At 42.2% G+C, this 17,205-nt stretch overlaps 37 non-coding genes across 37 annotated transcripts; 18 read left to right on the top strand and 19 right to left on the bottom strand.

Moving 5' to 3' along the window:
- Window positions 1-185: 185 nt before the first annotated feature.
- TRNAK-UUU (transfer RNA lysine (anticodon UUU)) lies at window positions 186-258 on the bottom strand. The gene has a single exon. It is a non-coding gene; the product is annotated as a tRNA-Lys (tRNA).
- Window positions 259-394: 136 nt separating this feature from the next.
- LOC149965965 (signal recognition particle RNA) lies at window positions 395-693 on the top strand. Its single transcript, XR_016473583.1, has one exon.
- A 432-nt stretch (window positions 694-1,125) lies between these two features.
- TRNAK-UUU (transfer RNA lysine (anticodon UUU)) lies at window positions 1,126-1,198 on the bottom strand. The gene has a single exon. It is a non-coding gene; the product is annotated as a tRNA-Lys (tRNA).
- Window positions 1,199-1,334: 136 nt separating this feature from the next.
- LOC149965963 (signal recognition particle RNA) lies at window positions 1,335-1,633 on the top strand. The gene has a single exon (XR_016473581.1).
- A 433-nt stretch (window positions 1,634-2,066) lies between these two features.
- On the bottom strand, window positions 2,067-2,139 carry TRNAK-UUU (transfer RNA lysine (anticodon UUU)). The gene has a single exon. It is a non-coding gene; the product is annotated as a tRNA-Lys (tRNA).
- Window positions 2,140-2,275: 136 nt separating this feature from the next.
- LOC149965961 (signal recognition particle RNA) lies at window positions 2,276-2,574 on the top strand. Its single transcript, XR_016474101.1, has one exon.
- Window positions 2,575-3,006: 432 nt separating this feature from the next.
- TRNAK-UUU (transfer RNA lysine (anticodon UUU)) lies at window positions 3,007-3,079 on the bottom strand. Its single transcript has one exon. It is a non-coding gene; the product is annotated as a tRNA-Lys (tRNA).
- A 136-nt stretch (window positions 3,080-3,215) lies between these two features.
- On the top strand, window positions 3,216-3,514 carry LOC149965959 (signal recognition particle RNA). Its single transcript, XR_016473037.1, has one exon.
- A 431-nt stretch (window positions 3,515-3,945) lies between these two features.
- On the bottom strand, window positions 3,946-4,018 carry TRNAK-UUU (transfer RNA lysine (anticodon UUU)). Its single transcript has one exon. It is a non-coding gene; the product is annotated as a tRNA-Lys (tRNA).
- Window positions 4,019-4,154: 136 nt separating this feature from the next.
- On the top strand, window positions 4,155-4,453 carry LOC149965957 (signal recognition particle RNA). The gene has a single exon (XR_016473034.1).
- Window positions 4,454-4,885: 432 nt separating this feature from the next.
- TRNAK-UUU (transfer RNA lysine (anticodon UUU)) lies at window positions 4,886-4,958 on the bottom strand. Its single transcript has one exon. It is a non-coding gene; the product is annotated as a tRNA-Lys (tRNA).
- Window positions 4,959-5,094: 136 nt separating this feature from the next.
- Window positions 5,095-5,393, top strand: LOC149965955 (signal recognition particle RNA). The gene has a single exon (XR_016474885.1).
- Window positions 5,394-5,824: 431 nt separating this feature from the next.
- TRNAK-UUU (transfer RNA lysine (anticodon UUU)) lies at window positions 5,825-5,897 on the bottom strand. Its single transcript has one exon. It is a non-coding gene; the product is annotated as a tRNA-Lys (tRNA).
- Window positions 5,898-6,033: 136 nt separating this feature from the next.
- Window positions 6,034-6,332, top strand: LOC149965953 (signal recognition particle RNA). Its single transcript, XR_016473033.1, has one exon.
- Window positions 6,333-6,765: 433 nt separating this feature from the next.
- On the bottom strand, window positions 6,766-6,838 carry TRNAK-UUU (transfer RNA lysine (anticodon UUU)). The gene has a single exon. It is a non-coding gene; the product is annotated as a tRNA-Lys (tRNA).
- A 136-nt stretch (window positions 6,839-6,974) lies between these two features.
- On the top strand, window positions 6,975-7,273 carry LOC149965951 (signal recognition particle RNA). The gene has a single exon (XR_016473247.1).
- A 433-nt stretch (window positions 7,274-7,706) lies between these two features.
- On the bottom strand, window positions 7,707-7,779 carry TRNAK-UUU (transfer RNA lysine (anticodon UUU)). The gene has a single exon. It is a non-coding gene; the product is annotated as a tRNA-Lys (tRNA).
- Window positions 7,780-7,915: 136 nt separating this feature from the next.
- On the top strand, window positions 7,916-8,214 carry LOC149965949 (signal recognition particle RNA). Its single transcript, XR_016473246.1, has one exon.
- A 432-nt stretch (window positions 8,215-8,646) lies between these two features.
- TRNAK-UUU (transfer RNA lysine (anticodon UUU)) lies at window positions 8,647-8,719 on the bottom strand. Its single transcript has one exon. It is a non-coding gene; the product is annotated as a tRNA-Lys (tRNA).
- A 136-nt stretch (window positions 8,720-8,855) lies between these two features.
- On the top strand, window positions 8,856-9,154 carry LOC149965947 (signal recognition particle RNA). Its single transcript, XR_016473269.1, has one exon.
- A 432-nt stretch (window positions 9,155-9,586) lies between these two features.
- On the bottom strand, window positions 9,587-9,659 carry TRNAK-UUU (transfer RNA lysine (anticodon UUU)). The gene has a single exon. It is a non-coding gene; the product is annotated as a tRNA-Lys (tRNA).
- A 136-nt stretch (window positions 9,660-9,795) lies between these two features.
- On the top strand, window positions 9,796-10,094 carry LOC149965945 (signal recognition particle RNA). Its single transcript, XR_016473243.1, has one exon.
- A 433-nt stretch (window positions 10,095-10,527) lies between these two features.
- On the bottom strand, window positions 10,528-10,600 carry TRNAK-UUU (transfer RNA lysine (anticodon UUU)). Its single transcript has one exon. It is a non-coding gene; the product is annotated as a tRNA-Lys (tRNA).
- A 136-nt stretch (window positions 10,601-10,736) lies between these two features.
- Window positions 10,737-11,035, top strand: LOC149965943 (signal recognition particle RNA). The gene has a single exon (XR_016473242.1).
- A 433-nt stretch (window positions 11,036-11,468) lies between these two features.
- TRNAK-UUU (transfer RNA lysine (anticodon UUU)) lies at window positions 11,469-11,541 on the bottom strand. Its single transcript has one exon. It is a non-coding gene; the product is annotated as a tRNA-Lys (tRNA).
- A 136-nt stretch (window positions 11,542-11,677) lies between these two features.
- LOC149965941 (signal recognition particle RNA) lies at window positions 11,678-11,976 on the top strand. Its single transcript, XR_016473267.1, has one exon.
- Window positions 11,977-12,408: 432 nt separating this feature from the next.
- On the bottom strand, window positions 12,409-12,481 carry TRNAK-UUU (transfer RNA lysine (anticodon UUU)). Its single transcript has one exon. It is a non-coding gene; the product is annotated as a tRNA-Lys (tRNA).
- A 136-nt stretch (window positions 12,482-12,617) lies between these two features.
- LOC149965939 (signal recognition particle RNA) lies at window positions 12,618-12,916 on the top strand. The gene has a single exon (XR_016474074.1).
- Window positions 12,917-13,347: 431 nt separating this feature from the next.
- Window positions 13,348-13,420, bottom strand: TRNAK-UUU (transfer RNA lysine (anticodon UUU)). Its single transcript has one exon. It is a non-coding gene; the product is annotated as a tRNA-Lys (tRNA).
- Window positions 13,421-13,556: 136 nt separating this feature from the next.
- On the top strand, window positions 13,557-13,855 carry LOC149965937 (signal recognition particle RNA). The gene has a single exon (XR_016473241.1).
- A 433-nt stretch (window positions 13,856-14,288) lies between these two features.
- Window positions 14,289-14,361, bottom strand: TRNAK-UUU (transfer RNA lysine (anticodon UUU)). The gene has a single exon. It is a non-coding gene; the product is annotated as a tRNA-Lys (tRNA).
- A 136-nt stretch (window positions 14,362-14,497) lies between these two features.
- LOC149965935 (signal recognition particle RNA) lies at window positions 14,498-14,796 on the top strand. The gene has a single exon (XR_016473266.1).
- A 432-nt stretch (window positions 14,797-15,228) lies between these two features.
- Window positions 15,229-15,301, bottom strand: TRNAK-UUU (transfer RNA lysine (anticodon UUU)). The gene has a single exon. It is a non-coding gene; the product is annotated as a tRNA-Lys (tRNA).
- Window positions 15,302-15,437: 136 nt separating this feature from the next.
- LOC149965933 (signal recognition particle RNA) lies at window positions 15,438-15,736 on the top strand. The gene has a single exon (XR_016473192.1).
- A 432-nt stretch (window positions 15,737-16,168) lies between these two features.
- TRNAK-UUU (transfer RNA lysine (anticodon UUU)) lies at window positions 16,169-16,241 on the bottom strand. The gene has a single exon. It is a non-coding gene; the product is annotated as a tRNA-Lys (tRNA).
- Window positions 16,242-16,377: 136 nt separating this feature from the next.
- Window positions 16,378-16,676, top strand: LOC149965931 (signal recognition particle RNA). The gene has a single exon (XR_016474072.1).
- Window positions 16,677-17,107: 431 nt separating this feature from the next.
- Window positions 17,108-17,180, bottom strand: TRNAK-UUU (transfer RNA lysine (anticodon UUU)). Its single transcript has one exon. It is a non-coding gene; the product is annotated as a tRNA-Lys (tRNA).
- Window positions 17,181-17,205: the final 25 nt, after the last annotated feature.

Raw genomic sequence — 17,205 nt, 5'->3', positions numbered from 1 at the left:
GGCCGAACGTTTCTTAAGTTCAAATTAAAGGAACGGCTTTCAAGCTGCGGCTCTACCCCGGACCGTTAAATGATTTGTTTAAGGTTCTCCAGACTAAGCAAATTGAGCGTTTCTCAAAGCGGAAAAGACGTTACATTGCCGTTAGTTATAAAACTGACAACGAATAAAAAATCGTTACATTTACCCGCCCGAACTGGGGCTCGAACCCAGGACCGTTAGGTTAAAAGCCTAACGCTCTACCGACTGAGCTATCCGGGCTCTGCCGTATTCTATCTTCATGAAAAATGTGGTAATGGACGAGACATTTATTCTCTCCAGTTAATATAACATTTTAACCATATTTCTTTAGGGACGTTCTAACGATTGAAAGGTCGCAACTCGAGAAGCGTCGTTGACTGGGAGGAGTGGCGTCCTCTTGTAATCCAGCGTCTTGGAAGTCGGAATTCGAGGATGGTGTGAGGGTGGAGACTCTGATGATCATCACGCTGTGGAGATTTAACGTCCGCTCGAAGTTTACCGTCAATATGGTGCGCTCGGGGGAGCTCGAAGTGAACCAGGTTTCTTAACGAGGTACGTAGCGGCTTAGGGCAGAAATGCAGCAAGCAAAAGTACCCGCGGAAAACCGTCGTAGGGTTGCGTTGAAGAGCAGGGTTTGATTATCAGACCACCCAAGAAAGTCAAACTCGATTCTTTTGGCTTTTGTTTAAACTAACATGAAAAAGAGTTGCTATGAAAAAGAAAAAAACGGGAATATTTTTTGAAAACAAAACTTTTTTTTAAAAATTAAATTATCGCCGACGATAAATAATGTTGGTGACAGTGACCAATTGTCATCTCTATCAATGCCAGACGAACGTCGGTAAATAGTTTAATTTTTGGATTTCGAATTACATAACTTCCGTTTTTTTTTCAAGGTCACGAATATATCCTTAATCAGATCGGCCGAACGTTTCTTAAGTTCAAATTAAAGGAACGGCTTTCAAGCTGCGGCTCTACCCCGGACCGTTAAATGATTTGTTTAAGGTTCTCCAGACTAAGCAAATTGAGCGTTTCTCAAAGCGGAAAAGACGTTACATTGCCGTTAGTTATAAAACTGACAACGAATAAAAAATCGTTACATTTACCCGCCCGAACTGGGGCTCGAACCCAGGACCGTTAGGTTAAAAGCCTAACGCTCTACCGACTGAGCTATCCGGGCTCTGCCGTATTCTATCTTCATGAAAAATGTGGTAATGGACGAGACATTTATTCTCTCCAGTTAATATAACATTTTAACCATATTTCTTTAGGGACGTTCTAACGATTGAAAGGTCGCAACTCGAGAAGCGTCGTTGACTGGGAGGAGTGGCGTCCTCTTGTAATCCAGCGTCTTGGAAGTCGGAATTCGAGGATGGTGTGAGGGTGGAGACTCTGATGATCATCACGCTGTGGAGATTTAACGTCCGCTCGAAGTTTACCGTCAATATGGTGCGCTCGGGGGAGCTCGAAGTGAACCAGGTTTCTTAACGAGGTACGTAGCGGCTTAGGGCAGAAATGCAGCAAGCAAAAGTACCCGCGGAAAACCGTCGTAGGGTTGCGTTGAAGAGCAGGGTTTGATTATCAGACCACCCAAGAAAGTCAAACTCGATTCTTTTGGCTTTTGTTTAAACTAACATGAAAAAGAGTTGCTATGAAAAAGAAAAAAACGGGAATATTTTTTGAAAACAAAACTTTTTTTTTAAAAATTAAATTATCGCCGACGATAAATAATGTTGGTGACAGTGACCAATTGTCATCTCTATCAATGCCAGACGAACGTCGGTAAATAGTTTAATTTTTGGATTTCGAATTACATAACTTCCGTTTTTTTTTCAAGGTCACGAATATATCCTTAATCAGATCGGCCGAACGTTTCTTAAGTTCAAATTAAAGGAACGGCTTTCAAGCTGCGGCTCTACCCCGGACCGTTAAATGATTTGTTTAAGGTTCTCCAGACTAAGCAAATTGAGCGTTTCTCAAAGCGGAAAAGACGTTACATTGCCGTTAGTTATAAAACTGACAACGAATAAAAAATCGCTACATTTACCCGCCCGAACTGGGGCTCGAACCCAGGACCGTTAGGTTAAAAGCCTAACGCTCTACCGACTGAGCTATCCGGGCTCTGCCGTATTCTATCTTCATGAAAAATGTGGTAATGGACGAGACATTTATTCTCTCCAGTTAATATAACATTTTATCCATATTTCGTTAGGGACGTTCTAACGATTGAAAGGTCGCAACTCGAGAAGCGTCGTTGACTGGAAGGAGTGGCGTCCTCTTGTAATCCAGCGTCTTGGAAGTCGGAATTCGAGGATGGTGTGAGGGTGGAGACTCTGATGATCATCACGCTGTGGAGATTTAACGTCCGCTCGAAGTTTACCGTCAATATGGTGCGCTCGGGGGAGCTCGAAGTGAACCAGGTTTCTTAACGAGGTACGTAGCGGCTTAGGGCAGAAATGCAGCAAGCAAAAGTACCCGCGGAAAACCGTCGTAGGGTTGCGTTGAAGAGCAGGGTTTGATTATCAGACCACCCAAGAAAGTCAAACTCGATTCTTTTGGCTTTTGTTTAAACTAACATGAAAAAGAGTTGCTATGAAAAAGAAAAAAACGGGAATATTTTTTGAAAACAAAACTTTTTTTTAAAAATTAAATTATCGCCGACGATAAATAATGTTGGTGACAGTGACCAATTGTCATCTCTATCAATGCCAGACGAACGTCGGTAAATAGTTTAATTTTTGGATTTCGAATTACATAACTTCCGTTTTTTTTTCAAGGTCACGAATATATCCTTAATCAGATCGGCCGAACGTTTCTTAAGTTCAAATTAAAGGAACGGCTTTCAAGCTGCGGCTCTACCCCGGACCGTTAAATGATTTGTTTAAGGTTCTCCAGACTAAGCAAATTGAGCGTTTCTCAAAGCGGAAAAGACGTTACATTGCCGTTAGTTATAAAACTGACAACGAATAAAAAATCGCTACATTTACCCGCCCGAACTGGGGCTCGAACCCAGGACCGTTAGGTTAAAAGCCTAACGCTCTACCGACTGAGCTATCCGGGCTCTGCCGTATTCTATCTTCATGAAAAATGTGGTAATGGACGAGACATTTATTCTCTCCAGTTAATATAACATTTTATCCATATTTCGTTAGGGACGTTCTAACGATTGAAAGGTCGCAACTCGAGAAGCGTCGTTGACTGGAAGGAGTGGCGTCCTCTTGTAATCCAGCGTCTTGGAAGTCGGAATTCGAGGATGGTGTGAGGGTGGAGACTCTGATGATCATCACGCTGTGGAGATTTAACGTCCGCTCGAAGTTTACCGTCAATATGGTGCGCTCGGGGGAGCTCGAAGTGAACCAGGTTTCTTAACGAGGTACGTAGCGGCTTAGGGCAGAAATGCAGCAAGCAAAAGTACCCGCGGAAAACCATCGTAGGGTTGCGTTTAAGAGCAGGGTTTGATTATCAGACCACCCAAGAAAGTCAAACTCGATTCTTTTGGCTTTTGTTTAAACTAACATGAAAAAGAGTTGCTATGAAAAAGAAAAAAACGGGAATATTTTTTGAAAACAAAACTTTTTTTTAAAAATTAAATTATCGCCGACGATAAATAATGTTGGTGACAGTGACCAATTGTCATCTCTATCAATGCCAGACGAACGTCGGTAAATAGTTTAATTTTTGGATTTCGAATTACATAACTTCCGTTTTTTTTCAAGGTCACGAATATATCCTTAATCAGATCGGCCGAACGTTTCTTAAGTTCAAATTAAAGGAACGGCTTTCAAGCTGCGGCTCTACCCCGGACCGTTAAATGATTTGTTTAAGGTTCTCCAGACTAAGCAAATTGAGCGTTTCTCAAAGCGGAAAAGACGTTACATTGCCGTTAGTTATAAAACTGACAACGAATAAAAAATCGCTACATTTACCCGCCCGAACTGGGGCTCGAACCCAGGACCGTTAGGTTAAAAGCCTAACGCTCTACCGACTGAGCTATCCGGGCTCTGCCGTATTCTATCTTCATGAAAAATGTGGTAATGGACGAGACATTTATTCTCTCCAGTTAATATAACATTTTAACCATATTTCGTTAGGGACGTTCTAACGATTGAAAGGTCGCAACTCGAGAAGCGTCGTTGACTGGAAGGAGTGGCGTCCTCTTGTAATCCAGCGTCTTGGAAGTCGGAATTCGAGGATGGTGTGAGGGTGGAGACTCTGATGATCATCACGCTGTGGAGATTTAACGTCCGCTCGAAGTTTACCGTCAATATGGTGCGCTCGGGGGAGCTCGAAGTGAACCAGGTTTCTTAACGAGGTACGTAGCGGCTTAGGGCAGAAATGCAGCAAGCAAAAGTACCCGCGGAAAACCATCGTAGGGTTGCGTTTAAGAGCAGGGTTTGATTATCAGACCACCCAAGAAAGTCAAACTCGATTCTTTTGGCTTTTGTTTAAACTAACATGAAAAAGAGTTGCTATGAAAAAGAAAAAAACGGGAATATTTTTTGAAAACAAAACTTTTTTTTTAAAAATTCCATTATCGCCGACGATAAATAATGTTGGTGACAGTGACCAATTGTCATCTCTATCAATGCCAGACGAACGTCGGTAAATAGTTTAATTTTTGGATTTCGAATTACATAACTTCCGTTTTTTTTCAAGGTCACGAATATATCCTTAATCAGATCGGCCGAACGTTTCTTAAGTTCAAATTAAAGGAACGGCTTTCAAGCTGCGGCTCTACCCCGGACCGTTAAATGATTTGTTTAAGGTTCTCCAGACTAAGCAAATTGAGCGTTTCTCAAAGCGGAAAAGACGTTACATTGCCGTTAGTTATAAAACTGACAACGAATAAAAAATCGCTACATTTACCCGCCCGAACTGGGGCTCGAACCCAGGACCGTTAGGTTAAAAGCCTAACGCTCTACCGACTGAGCTATCCGGGCTCTGCCGTATTCTATCTTCATGAAAAATGTGGTAATGGACGAGACATTTATTCTCTCCAGTTAATATAACATTTTAACCATATTTAGTTAGGGACGTTCTAACGATTGAAAGGTCGCAACTCGAGAAGCGTCGTTGACTGGAAGGAGTGGCGTCCTCTTGTAATCCAGCGTCTTGGAAGTCGGAATTCGAGGATGGTGTGAGGGTGGAGACTCTGATGATCATCACGCTGTGGAGATTTAACGTCCGCTCGAAGTTTACCGTCAATATGGTGCGCTCGGGGGAGCTCGAAGTGAACCAGGTTTCTGAACGAGGTACGTAGCGGCTTAGGGCAGAAATGCAGCAAGCAAAAGTACCCGCGGAAAACCGTCGTAGGGTTGCGTTTAAGAGCAGGGTTTGATTATCAGACCACCCAAGAAAGTCAAACTCGATTCTTTTGGCTTTTGTTTAAACTAACATGAAAAAGAGTTGCTATGAAAAAGAAAAAAACGGGAATATTTTTTGAAAACAAAACTTTTTTTTAAAAATTCCATTATCGCCGACGATAAATAATGTTGGTGACAGTGACCAATTGTCATCTCTATCAATGCCAGACGAACGTCGGTAAATAGTTTAATTTTTGGATTTCGAATTACATAACTTCCGTTTTTTTTCAAGGTCACGAATATATCCTTAATCAGATCGGCCGAACGTTTCTTAAGTTCAAATTAAAGGAACGGCTTTCAAGCTGCGGCTCTACCCCGGACCGTTAAATGATTTGTTTAAGGTTCTCCAGACTAAGCAAATTGAGCGTTTCTCAAAGCGGAAAAGACGTTACATTGCCGTTAGTTATAAAACTGACAACGAATAAAAAATCGCTACATTTACCCGCCCGAACTGGGGCTCGAACCCAGGACCGTTAGGTTAAAAGCCTAACGCTCTACCGACTGAGCTATCCGGGCTCTGCCGTATTCTATCTTCATGAAAAATGTGGTAATGGACGAGACATTTATTCTCTCCAGTTAATATAACATTTTAACCATATTTCGTTAGGGACGTTCTAACGATTGAAAGGTCGCAACTCGAGAAGCGTCGTTGACTGGAAGGAGTGGCGTCCTCTTGTAATCCAGCGTCTTGGAAGTCGGAATTCGAGGATGGTGTGAGGGTGGAGACTCTGATGATCATCACGCTGTGGAGATTTAACGTCCGCTCGAAGTTTACCGTCAATATGGTGCGCTCGGGGGAGCTCGAAGTGAACCAGGTTTCTTAACGAGGTACGTAGCGGCTTAGGGCAGAAATGCAGCAAGCAAAAGTACCCGCGGAAAACCATCGTAGGGTTGCGTTTAAGAGCAGGGTTTGATTATCAGACCACCCAAGAAAGTCAAACTCGATTCTTTTGGCTTTTGTTTAAACTAACATGAAAAAGAGTTGCTATGAAAAAGAAAAAAACGGGAATATTTTTTGAAAACAAAACTTTTTTTTTAAAAATTCCATTATCGCCGACGATAAATAATGTTGGTGACAGTGACCAATTGTCATCTCTATCAATGCCAGACGAACGTCGGTAAATAGTTTAATTTTTGGATTTCGAATTACATAACTTCCGTTTTTTTTTCAAGGTCACGAATATATCCTTAATCAGATCGGCCGAACGTTTCTTAAGTTCAAATTAAAGGAACGGCTTTCAAGCTGCGGCTCTACCCCGGACCGTTAAATGATTTGTTTAAGGTTCTCCAGACTAAGCAAATTGAGCGTTTCTCAAAGCGGAAAAGACGTTACATTGCCGTTAGTTATAAAACTGACAACGAATAAAAAATCGCTACATTTACCCGCCCGAACTGGGGCTCGAACCCAGGACCGTTAGGTTAAAAGCCTAACGCTCTACCGACTGAGCTATCCGGGCTCTGCCGTATTCTATCTTCATGAAAAATGTGGTAATGGACGAGACATTTATTCTCTCCAGTTAATATAACATTTTAACCATATTTCGTTAGGGACGTTTTAACGATTGAAAGGTCGCAACTCGAGAAGCGTCGTTGACTGGGAGGAGTGGCGTCCTCTTGTAATCCAGCGTCTTGGAAGTCGGAATTCGAGGATGGTGTGAGGGTGGAGACTCTGATGATCATCACGCGTTGGAGATTTAACGTCCGCTCGAAGTTTACCGTCAATATGGTGCGCTCGGGGGAGCTCGAAGTGAAGCAGGTTTCTTAACGAGGTACGTAGCGGCTTAGGGCAGAAATGCAGCAAGCAAAAGTACCCGCGGAAAACCATCGTAGGGTTGCGTTTAAGAGCAGGGTTTGATTATCAGACCACCCAAGAAAGTCAAACTCGATTCTTTTGGCTTTTGTTTAAACTAACATGAAAAAGAGTTGATATGAAAAAGAAAAAAACGGGAATATTTTTTGAAAACAAAACTTTTTTTTTAAAAATTCCATTATCGCCGACGATAAATAATGTTGGTGACAGTGACCAATTGTCATCTCTATCAATGCCAGACGAACGTCGGTAAATAGTTTAATTTTTGGATTTCGAATTACATAACTTCCGTTTTTTTTTCAAGGTCACGAATATATCCTTAATCAGATCGGCCGAACGTTTCTTAAGTTCAAATTAAAGGAACGGCTTTCAAGCTGCGGCTCTACCCCGGACCGTTAAATGATTTGTTTAAGGTTCTCCAGACTAAGCAAATTGAGCGTTTCTCAAAGCGGAAAAGACGTTACATTGCCGTTAGTTATAAAACTGACAACGAATAAAAAGTCGCTACATTTACCCGCCCGAACTGGGGCTCGAACCCAGGACCGTTAGGTTAAAAGCCTAACGCTCTACCGACTGAGCTATCCGGGCTCTGCCGTATTCTATCTTCATGAAAAATGTGGTAATGGACGAGACATTTATTCTCTCCAGTTAATATAACATTTTAACCATATTTCGTTAGGGACGTTCTAACGATTGAAAGGTCGCAACTCGAGAAGCGTCGTTGACTGGGAGGAGTGGCGTCCTCTTGTAATCCAGCGTCTTGGAAGTCGGAATTCGAGGATGGTGTGAGGGTGGAGACTCTGATGATCATCACGCGTTGGAGATTTAACGTCCGCTCGAAGTTTACCGTCAATATGGTGCGCTCGGGGGAGCTCGAAGTGAAGCAGGTTTCTTAACGAGGTACGTAGCGGCTTAGGGCAGAAATGCAGCAAGCAAAAGTACCCGCGGAAAACCATCGTAGGGTTGCGTTTAAGAGCAGGGTTTGATTATCAGACCACCCAAGAAAGTCAAACTCGATTCTTTTGGCTTTTGTTTAAACTAACATGAAAAAGAGTTGATATGAAAAAGAAAAAAACGGGAATATTTTTTGAAAACAAAACTTTTTTTTTAAAAATTCCATTATCGCCGACGATAAATAATGTTGGTGACAGTGACCAATTGTCATCTCTATCAATGCCAGACGAACGTCGGTAAATAGTTTAATTTTTGGATTTCGAATTACATAACTTCCGTTTTTTTTCAAGGTCACGAATATATCCTTAATCAGATCGGCCGAACGTTTCTTAAGTTCAAATTAAAGGAACGGCTTTCAAGCTGCGGCTCTACCCCGGACCGTTAAATGATTTGTTTAAGGTTCTCCAGACTAAGCAAATTGAGCGTTTCTCAAAGCGGAAAAGACGTTACATTGCCGTTAGTTATAAAACTGACAACGAATAAAAAGTCGCTACATTTACCCGCCCGAACTGGGGCTCGAACCCAGGACCGTTAGGTTAAAAGCCTAACGCTCTACCGACTGAGCTATCCGGGCTCTGCCGTATTCTATCTTCATGAAAAATGTGGTAATGGACGAGACATTTATTCTCTCCAGTTAATATAACATTTTAACCATATTTCGTTAGGGACGTTCTAACGATTGAAAGGTCGCAATTCGAGAAGCGTCGTTGACTGGAAGGAGTGGCGTCCTCTTGTAATCCAGCGTCTTGGAAGTCGGAATTCGAGGATGGTGTGATGGTGGAGACTCTGATGATCATCACGCTGTGGAGATTTAACGTCCGCTCGAAGTTTACCGTCAATATGGTGCGCTCGGGGGAGCTCGAAGTGAAGCAGGTTTCTTAACGAGGTACGTAGCGGCTTAGGGCAGAAATGCAGCAAGCAAAAGTACCCGCGGAAAACCATCGTAGGGTTGCGTTTAAGAGCAGGGTTTGATTATCAGACCACCCAAGAAAGTCAAACTCGATTCTTTTGGTTTTTGTTTAAACTAACATGAAAAAGAGTTGCTATGAAAAAGAAAAAAACGGGAATATTATTTGAAAACAAAACTTTTTTTTTAAAAATTCCATTATCGCCGACGATAAATAATGTTGGTGACAGTGACCAATTGTCATCTCTATCAATGCCAGACGAACGTCGGTAAATAGTTTAATTTTTGGATTTCGAATTACATAACTTCCGTTTTTTTTCAAGGTCACGAATATATCCTTAATCAGATCGGCCGAACGTTTCTTAAGTTCAAATTAAAGGAACGGCTTTCAAGCTGCGGCTCTACCCCGGACCGTTAAATGATTTGTTTAAGGTTCTCCAGACTAAGCAAATTGAGCGTTTCTCAAAGCGGAAAAGACGTTACATTGCCGTTAGTTATAAAACTGACAACGAATAAAAAGTCGCTACATTTACCCGCCCGAACTGGGGCTCGAACCCAGGACCGTTAGGTTAAAAGCCTAACGCTCTACCGACTGAGCTATCCGGGCTCTGCCGTATTCTATCTTCATGAAAAATGTGGTAATGGACGAGACATTTATTCTCTCCAGTTAATATAACATTTTAACCATATTTCGTTAGGGACGTTCTAACGATTGAAAGGTCGCAACTCGAGAAGCGTCGTTGACTGGGAGGAGTGGCGTCCTCTTGTAATCCAGCGTCTTGGAAGTCGGAATTCGAGGATGGTGTGAGGGTGGAGACTCTGATGATCATCACGCGTTGGAGATTTAACGTCCGCTCGAAGTTTACCGTCAATATGGTGCGCTCGGGGGAGCTCGAAGTGAAGCAGGTTTCTTAACGAGGTACGTAGCGGCTTAGGGCAGAAATGCAGCAAGCAAAAGTACCCGCGGAAAACCATCGTAGGGTTGCGTTTAAGAGCAGGGTTTGATTATCAGACCACCCAAGAAAGTCAAACTCGATTCTTTTGGCTTTTGTTTAAACTAACATGAAAAAGAGTTGATATGAAAAAGAAAAAAACGGGAATATTTTTTGAAAACAAAACTTTTTTTTTAAAAATTCCATTATCGCCGACGATAAATAATGTTGGTGACAGTGACCAATTGTCATCTCTATCAATGCCAGACGAACGTCGGTAAATAGTTTAATTTTTGGATTTCGAATTAAATAACTTCCGTTTTTTTTTCAAGGTCACGAATATATCCTTAATCAGATCGGCCGAACGTTTCTTAAGTTCAAATTAAAGGAACGGCTTTCAAGCTGCGGCTCTACCCCGGACCGTTAAATGATTTGTTTAAGGTTCTCCAGACTAAGCAAATTGAGCGTTTCTCAAAGCGGAAAAGACGTTACATTGCCGTTAGTTATAAAACTGACAACGAATAAAAAGTCGCTACATTTACCCGCCCGAACTGGGGCTCGAACCCAGGACCGTTAGGTTAAAAGCCTAACGCTCTACCGACTGAGCTATCCGGGCTCTGCCGTATTCTATCTTCATGAAAAATGTGGTAATGGACGAGACATTTATTCTCTCCAGTTAATATAACATTTTAACCATATTTCGTTAGGGACGTTCTAACGATTGAAAGGTCGCAACTCGAGAAGCGTCGTTGACTGGGAGGAGTGGCGTCCTCTTGTAATCCAGCGTCTTGGAAGTCGGAATTCGAGGATGGTGTGAGGGTGGAGACTCTGATGATCATCACGCGTTGGAGATTTAACGTCCGCTCGAAGTTTACCGTCAATATGGTGCGCTCGGGGGAGCTCGAAGTGAAGCAGGTTTCTTAACGAGGTACGTAGCGGCTTAGGGCAGAAATGCAGCAAGCAAAAGTACCCGCGGAAAACCATCGTAGGGTTGCGTTTAAGAGCAGGGTTTGATTATCAGACCACCCAAGAAAGTCAAACTCGATTCTTTTGGCTTTTGTTTAAACTAACATGAAAAAGAGTTGATATGAAAAAGAAAAAAACGGGAATATTTTTTGAAAACAAAACTTTTTTTTTAAAAATTCCATTATCGCCGACGATAAATAATGTTGGTGACAGTGACCAATTGTCATCTCTATCAATGCCAGACGAACGTCGGTAAATAGTTTAATTTTTGGATTTCGAATTACATAACTTCCGTTTTTTTTTCAAGGTCACGAATATATCCTTAATCAGATCGGCCGAACGTTTCTTAAGTTCAAATTAAAGGAACGGCTTTCAAGCTGCGGCTCTACCCCGGACCGTTAAATGATTTGTTGAAGGTTCTCCAGACTAAGCAAATTGAGCGTTTCTCAAAGCGGAAAAGACGTTACATTGCCGTTAGTTATAAAACTGACAACGAATAAAAAGTCGCTACATTTACCCGCCCGAACTGGGGCTCGAACCCAGGACCGTTAGGTTAAAAGCCTAACGCTCTACCGACTGAGCTATCCGGGCTCTGCCGTATTCTATCTTCATGAAAAATGTGGTAATGGACGAGACATTTATTCTCTCCAGTTAATATAACATTTTAACCATATTTCGTTAGGGACGTTCTAACGATTGAAAGGTCGCAACTCGAGAAGCGTCGTTGACTGGAAGGAGTGGCGTCCTCTTGTAATCCAGCGTCTTGGAAGTCGGAATTCGAGGATGGTGTGATGGTGGAGACTCTGATGATCATCACGCTGTGGAGATTTAACGTCCGCTCGAAGTTTACCGTCAATATGGTGCGCTCGGGGGAGCTCGAAGTGAAGCAGGTTTCTTAACGAGGTACGTAGCGGCTTAGGGCAGAAATGCAGCAAGCAAAAGTACCCGCGGAAAACCATCGTAGGGTTGCGTTTAAGAGCAGGGTTTGATTATCAGACCACCCAAGAAAGTCAAACTCGATTCTTTTGGTTTTTGTTTAAACTAACATGAAAAAGAGTTGCTATGAAAAAGAAAAAAACGGGAATATTTTTTGAAAACAAAACTTTTTTTTTAAAAATTCCATTATCGCCGACGATAAATAATGTTGGTGACAGTGACCAATTGTCATCTCTATCAATGCCAGACGAACGTCGGTAAATAGTTTAATTTTTGGATTTCGAATTACATAACTTCCGTTTTTTTTCAAGGTCACGAATATATCCTTAATCAGATCGGCCGAACGTTTCTTAAGTTCAAATTAAAGGAACGGCTTTCAAGCTGCGGCTCTACCCCGGACCGTTAAATGATTTGTTTAAGGTTCTCCAGACTAAGCAAATTGAGCGTTTCTCAAAGCGGAAAAGACGTTACATTGCCGTTAGTTATAAAACTGACAACGAATAAAAAGTCGCTACATTTACCCGCCCGAACTGGGGCTCGAACCCAGGACCGTTAGGTTAAAAGCCTAACGCTCTACCGACTGAGCTATCCGGGCTCTGCCGTATTCTATCTTCATGAAAAATGTGGTAATGGACGAGACATTTATTCTCTCCAGTTAATATAACATTTTAACCATATTTCGTTAGGGACGTTCTAACGATTGAAAGGTCGCAACTCGAGAAGCGTCGTTGACTGGGAGGAGTGGCGTCCTCTTGTAATCCAGCGTCTTGGAAGTCGGAATTCGAGGATGGTGTGAGGGTGGAGACTCTGATGATCATCACGCTGTGGAGATTTAACGTCCGCTCGAAGTTTACCGTCAATATGGTGCGCTCGGGGGAGCTCGAAGTGAACCAGGTTTCTTAACGAGGTACGTAGCGGCTTAGGGCAGAAATGCAGCAAGCAAAAGTACCCGCGGAAAACCATCGTAGGGTTGCGTTTAAGAGCAGGGTTTGATTATCAGACCACCCAAGAAAGTCAAACTCGATTCTTTTGGCTTTTGTTTAAACTAACATGAAAAAGGGTTGCTATGAAAAAGAAAAAAACGGGAATATTTTTTGAAAACAAAACTTTTTTTTAAAAATTAAATTATCGCCGACGATAAATAATGTTGGTGACAGTGACCAATTGTCATCTCTATCAATGCCAGACGAACGTCGGTAAATAGTTTAATTTTTGGATTTCGAATTACATAACTTCCGTTTTTTTTCAAGGTCACGAATATATCCTTAATCAGATCGGCCGAACGTTTCTTAAGTTCAAATTAAAGGAACGGCTTTCAAGCTGCGGCTCTACCCCGGACCGTTAAATGATTTGTTTAAGGTTCTCCAGACTAAGCAAATTGAGCGTTTCTCAAAGCGGAAAAGACGTTACATTGCCGTTAGTTATAAAACTGACAACGAATAAAAAGTCGCTACATTTACCCGCCCGAACTGGGGCTCGAACCCAGGACCGTTAGGTTAAAAGCCTAACGCTCTACCGACTGAGCTATCCGGGCTCTGCCGTATTCTATCTTCATGAAAAATGTGGTAATGGACGAGACATTTATTCTCTCCAGTTAATATAACATTTTAACCATATTTCGTTAGGGACGTTCTAACGATTGAAAGGTCGCAACTCGAGAAGCGTCGTTGACTGGGAGGAGTGGCGTCCTCTTGTAATCCAGCGTCTTGGAAGTCGGAATTCGAGGATGGTGTGAGGGTGGAGACTCTGATGATCATCACGCGTTGGAGATTTAACGTCCGCTCGAAGTTTACCGTCAATATGGTGCGCTCGGGGGAGCTCGAAGTGAAGCAGGTTTCTTAACGAGGTACGTAGCGGCTTAGGGCAGAAATGCAGCAAGCAAAAGTACCCGCGGAAAACCATCGTAGGGTTGCGTTTAAGAGCAGGGTTTGATTATCAGACCACCCAAGAAAGTCAAACTCGATTCTTTTGGCTTTTGTTTAAACTAACATGAAAAAGAGTTGATATGAAAAAGAAAAAAACGGGAATATTTTTTGAAAACAAAACTTTTTTTTTAAAAATTCCATTATCGCCGACGATAAATAATGTTGGTGACAGTGACCAATTGTCATCTCTATCAATGCCAGACGAACGTCGGTAAATAGTTTAATTTTTGGATTTCGAATTACATAACTTCCGTTTTTTTTTCAAGGTCACGAATATATCCTTAATCAGATCGGCCGAACGTTTCTTAAGTTCAAATTAAAGGAACGGCTTTCAAGCTGCGGCTCTACCCCGGACCGTTAAATGATTTGTTTAAGGTTCTCCAGACTAAGCAAATTGAGCGTTTCTCAAAGCGGAAAAGACGTTACATTGCCGTTAGTTATAAAACTGACAACGAATAAAAAATCGCTACATTTACCCGCCCGAACTGGGGCTCGAACCCAGGACCGTTAGGTTAAAAGCCTAACGCTCTACCGACTGAGCTATCCGGGCTCTGCCGTATTCTATCTTCATGAAAAATGTGGTAATGGACGAGACATTTATTCTCTCCAGTTAATATAACATTTTAACCATATTTCGTTAGGGACGTTCTAACGATTGAAAGGTCGCAACTCGAGAAGCGTCGTTGACTGGAAGGAGTGGCGTCCTCTTGTAATCCAGCGTCTTGGAAGTCGGAATTCGAGGATGGTGTGATGGTGGAGACTCTGATGATCATCACGCTGTGGAGATTTAACGTCCGCTCGAAGTTTACCGTCAATATGGTGCGCTCGGGGGAGCTCGAAGTGAAGCAGGTTTCTTAACGAGGTACGTAGCGGCTTAGGGCAGAAATGCAGCAAGCAAAAGTACCCGCGGAAAACCATCGTAGGGTTGCGTTTAAGAGCAGGGTTTGATTATCAGACCACCCAAGAAAGTCAAACTCGATTCTTTTGGTTTTTGTTTAAACTAACATGAAAAAGAGTTGCTATGAAAAAGAAAAAAACGGGAATATTTTTTGAAAACAAAACTTTTTTTTTAAAAATTCCATTATCGCCGACGATAAATAATGTTGGTGACAGTGACCAATTGTCATCTCTATCAATGCCAGACGAACGTCGGTAAATAGTTTAATTTTTGGATTTCGAATTACATAACTTCCGTTTTTTTTCAAGGTCACGAATATATCCTTAATCAGATCGGCCGAACGTTTCTTAAGTTCAAATTAAAGGAACGGCTTTCAAGCTGCGGCTCTACCCCGGACCGTTAAATGATTTGTTTAAGGTTCTCCAGACTAAGCAAATTGAGCGTTTCTCAAAGCGGAAAAGACGTTACATTGCCGTTAGTTATAAAACTGACAACGAATAAAAAGTCGCTACATTTACCCGCCCGAACTGGGGCTCGAACCCAGGACCGTTAGGTTAAAAGCCTAACGCTCTACCGACTGAGCTATCCGGGCTCTGCCGTATTCTATCTTCATGAAAAATGTGGTAATGGACGAGACATTTATTCTCTCCAGTTAATATAACATTTTAACCATATTTCGTTAGGGACGTTCTAACGATTGAAAGGTCGCAACTCGAGAAGCGTCGTTGACTGGGAGGAGTGGCGTCCTCTTGTAATCCAGCGTCTTGGAAGTCGGAATTCGAGGATGGTGTGATGGTGGAGACTCTGATGATCATCACGCTGTGGAGATTTAACGTCCGCTCGAAGTTTACCGTCAATATGGTGCGCTCGGGGGAGCTCGAAGTGAAGCAGGTTTCTTAACGAGGTACGTAGCGGCTTAGGGCAGAAATGCAGCAAGCAAAAGTACCCGCGGAAAACCATCGTAGGGTTGCGTTTAAGAGCAGGGTTTGATTATCAGACCACCCAAGAAAGTCAAACTCGATTCTTTTGGTTTTTGTTTAAACTAACATGAAAAAGAGTTGCTATGAAAAAGAAAAAAACGGGAATATTTTTTGAAAACAAAACTTTTTTTTTAAAAATTCCATTATCGCCGACGATAAATAATGTTGGTGACAGTGACCAATTGTCATCTCTATCAATGCCAGACGAACGTCGGTAAATAGTTTAATTTTTGGATTTCGAATTACATAACTTCCGTTTTTTTTCAAGGTCACGAATATATCCTTAATCAGATCGGCCGAACGTTTCTTAAGTTCAAATTAAAGGAACGGCTTTCAAGCTGCGGCTCTACCCCGGACCGTTAAATGATTTGTTTAAGGTTCTCCAGACTAAGCAAATTGAGCGTTTCTCAAAGCGGAAAAGACGTTACATTGCCGTTAGTTATAAAACTGACAACGAATAAAAAGTCGCTACATTTACCCGCCCGAACTGGGGCTCGAACCCAGGACCGTTAGGTTAAAAGCCTAACGCTCTACCGACTGAGCTATCCGGGCTCTGCCGTATTCTATCTTCATGAAAAATGTGGTAATGGACGAGACATTTATTCTCTCCAGTTAATATAACATTTTAACCATATTTCGTTAGGGACGTTCTAACGATTGAAAGGTCGCAACTCGAGAAGCGTCGTTGACTGGGAGGAGTGGCGTCCTCTTGTAATCCAGCGTCTTGGAAGTCGGAATTCGAGGATGGTGTGAGGGTGGAGACTCTGATGATCATCACGCTGTGGAGATTTAACGTCCGCTCGAAGTTTACCGTCAATATGGTGCGCTCGGGGGAGCTCGAAGTGAACCAGGTTTCTTAACGAGGTACGTAGCGGCTTAGGGCAGAAATGCAGCAAGCAAAAGTACCCGCGGAAAACCATCGTAGGGTTGCGTTTAAGAGCAGGGTTTGATTATCAGACCACCCAAGAAAGTCAAACTCGATTCTTTTGGCTTTTGTTTAAACTAACATGAAAAAGGGTTGCTATGAAAAAGAAAAAAACGGGAATATTTTTTGAAAACAAAACTTTTTTTTAAAAATTAAATTATCGCCGACGATAAATAATGTTGGTGACAGTGACCAATTGTCATCTCTATCAATGCCAGACGAACGTCGGTAAATAGTTTAATTTTTGGATTTCGAATTACATAACTTCCGTTTTTTTTCAAGGTCACGAATATATCCTTAATCAGATCGGCCGAACGTTTCTTAAGTTCAAATTAAAGGAACGGCTTTCAAGCTGCGGCTCTACCCCGGACCGTTAAATGATTTGTTTAAGGTTCTCCAGACTAAGCAAATTGAGCGTTTCTCAAAGCGGAAAAGACGTTACATTGCCGTTAGTTATAAAACTGACAACGAATAAAAAGTCGCTACATTTACCCGCCCGAACTGGGGCTCGAACCCAGGACCGTTAGGTTAAAAGCCTAACGCTCTACCGACTGAGCTATCCGGGCTCTGCCGTATTCTATCTTCATGAAA

The sequence above is a fragment of the Leiobunum rupestre genome, chromosome 1, assembly GCF_980474605.1.
Source record: "Leiobunum rupestre chromosome 1, qqLeiRupe1.1.hap1, whole genome shotgun sequence".
Taxonomy (NCBI): Eukaryota; Metazoa; Arthropoda; class Arachnida; order Opiliones; family Sclerosomatidae; genus Leiobunum; species Leiobunum rupestre.
The sequence above is the reverse complement of the archived record's forward strand: the minus strand, read 5'-3'. Positions and strand labels throughout refer to the sequence as shown.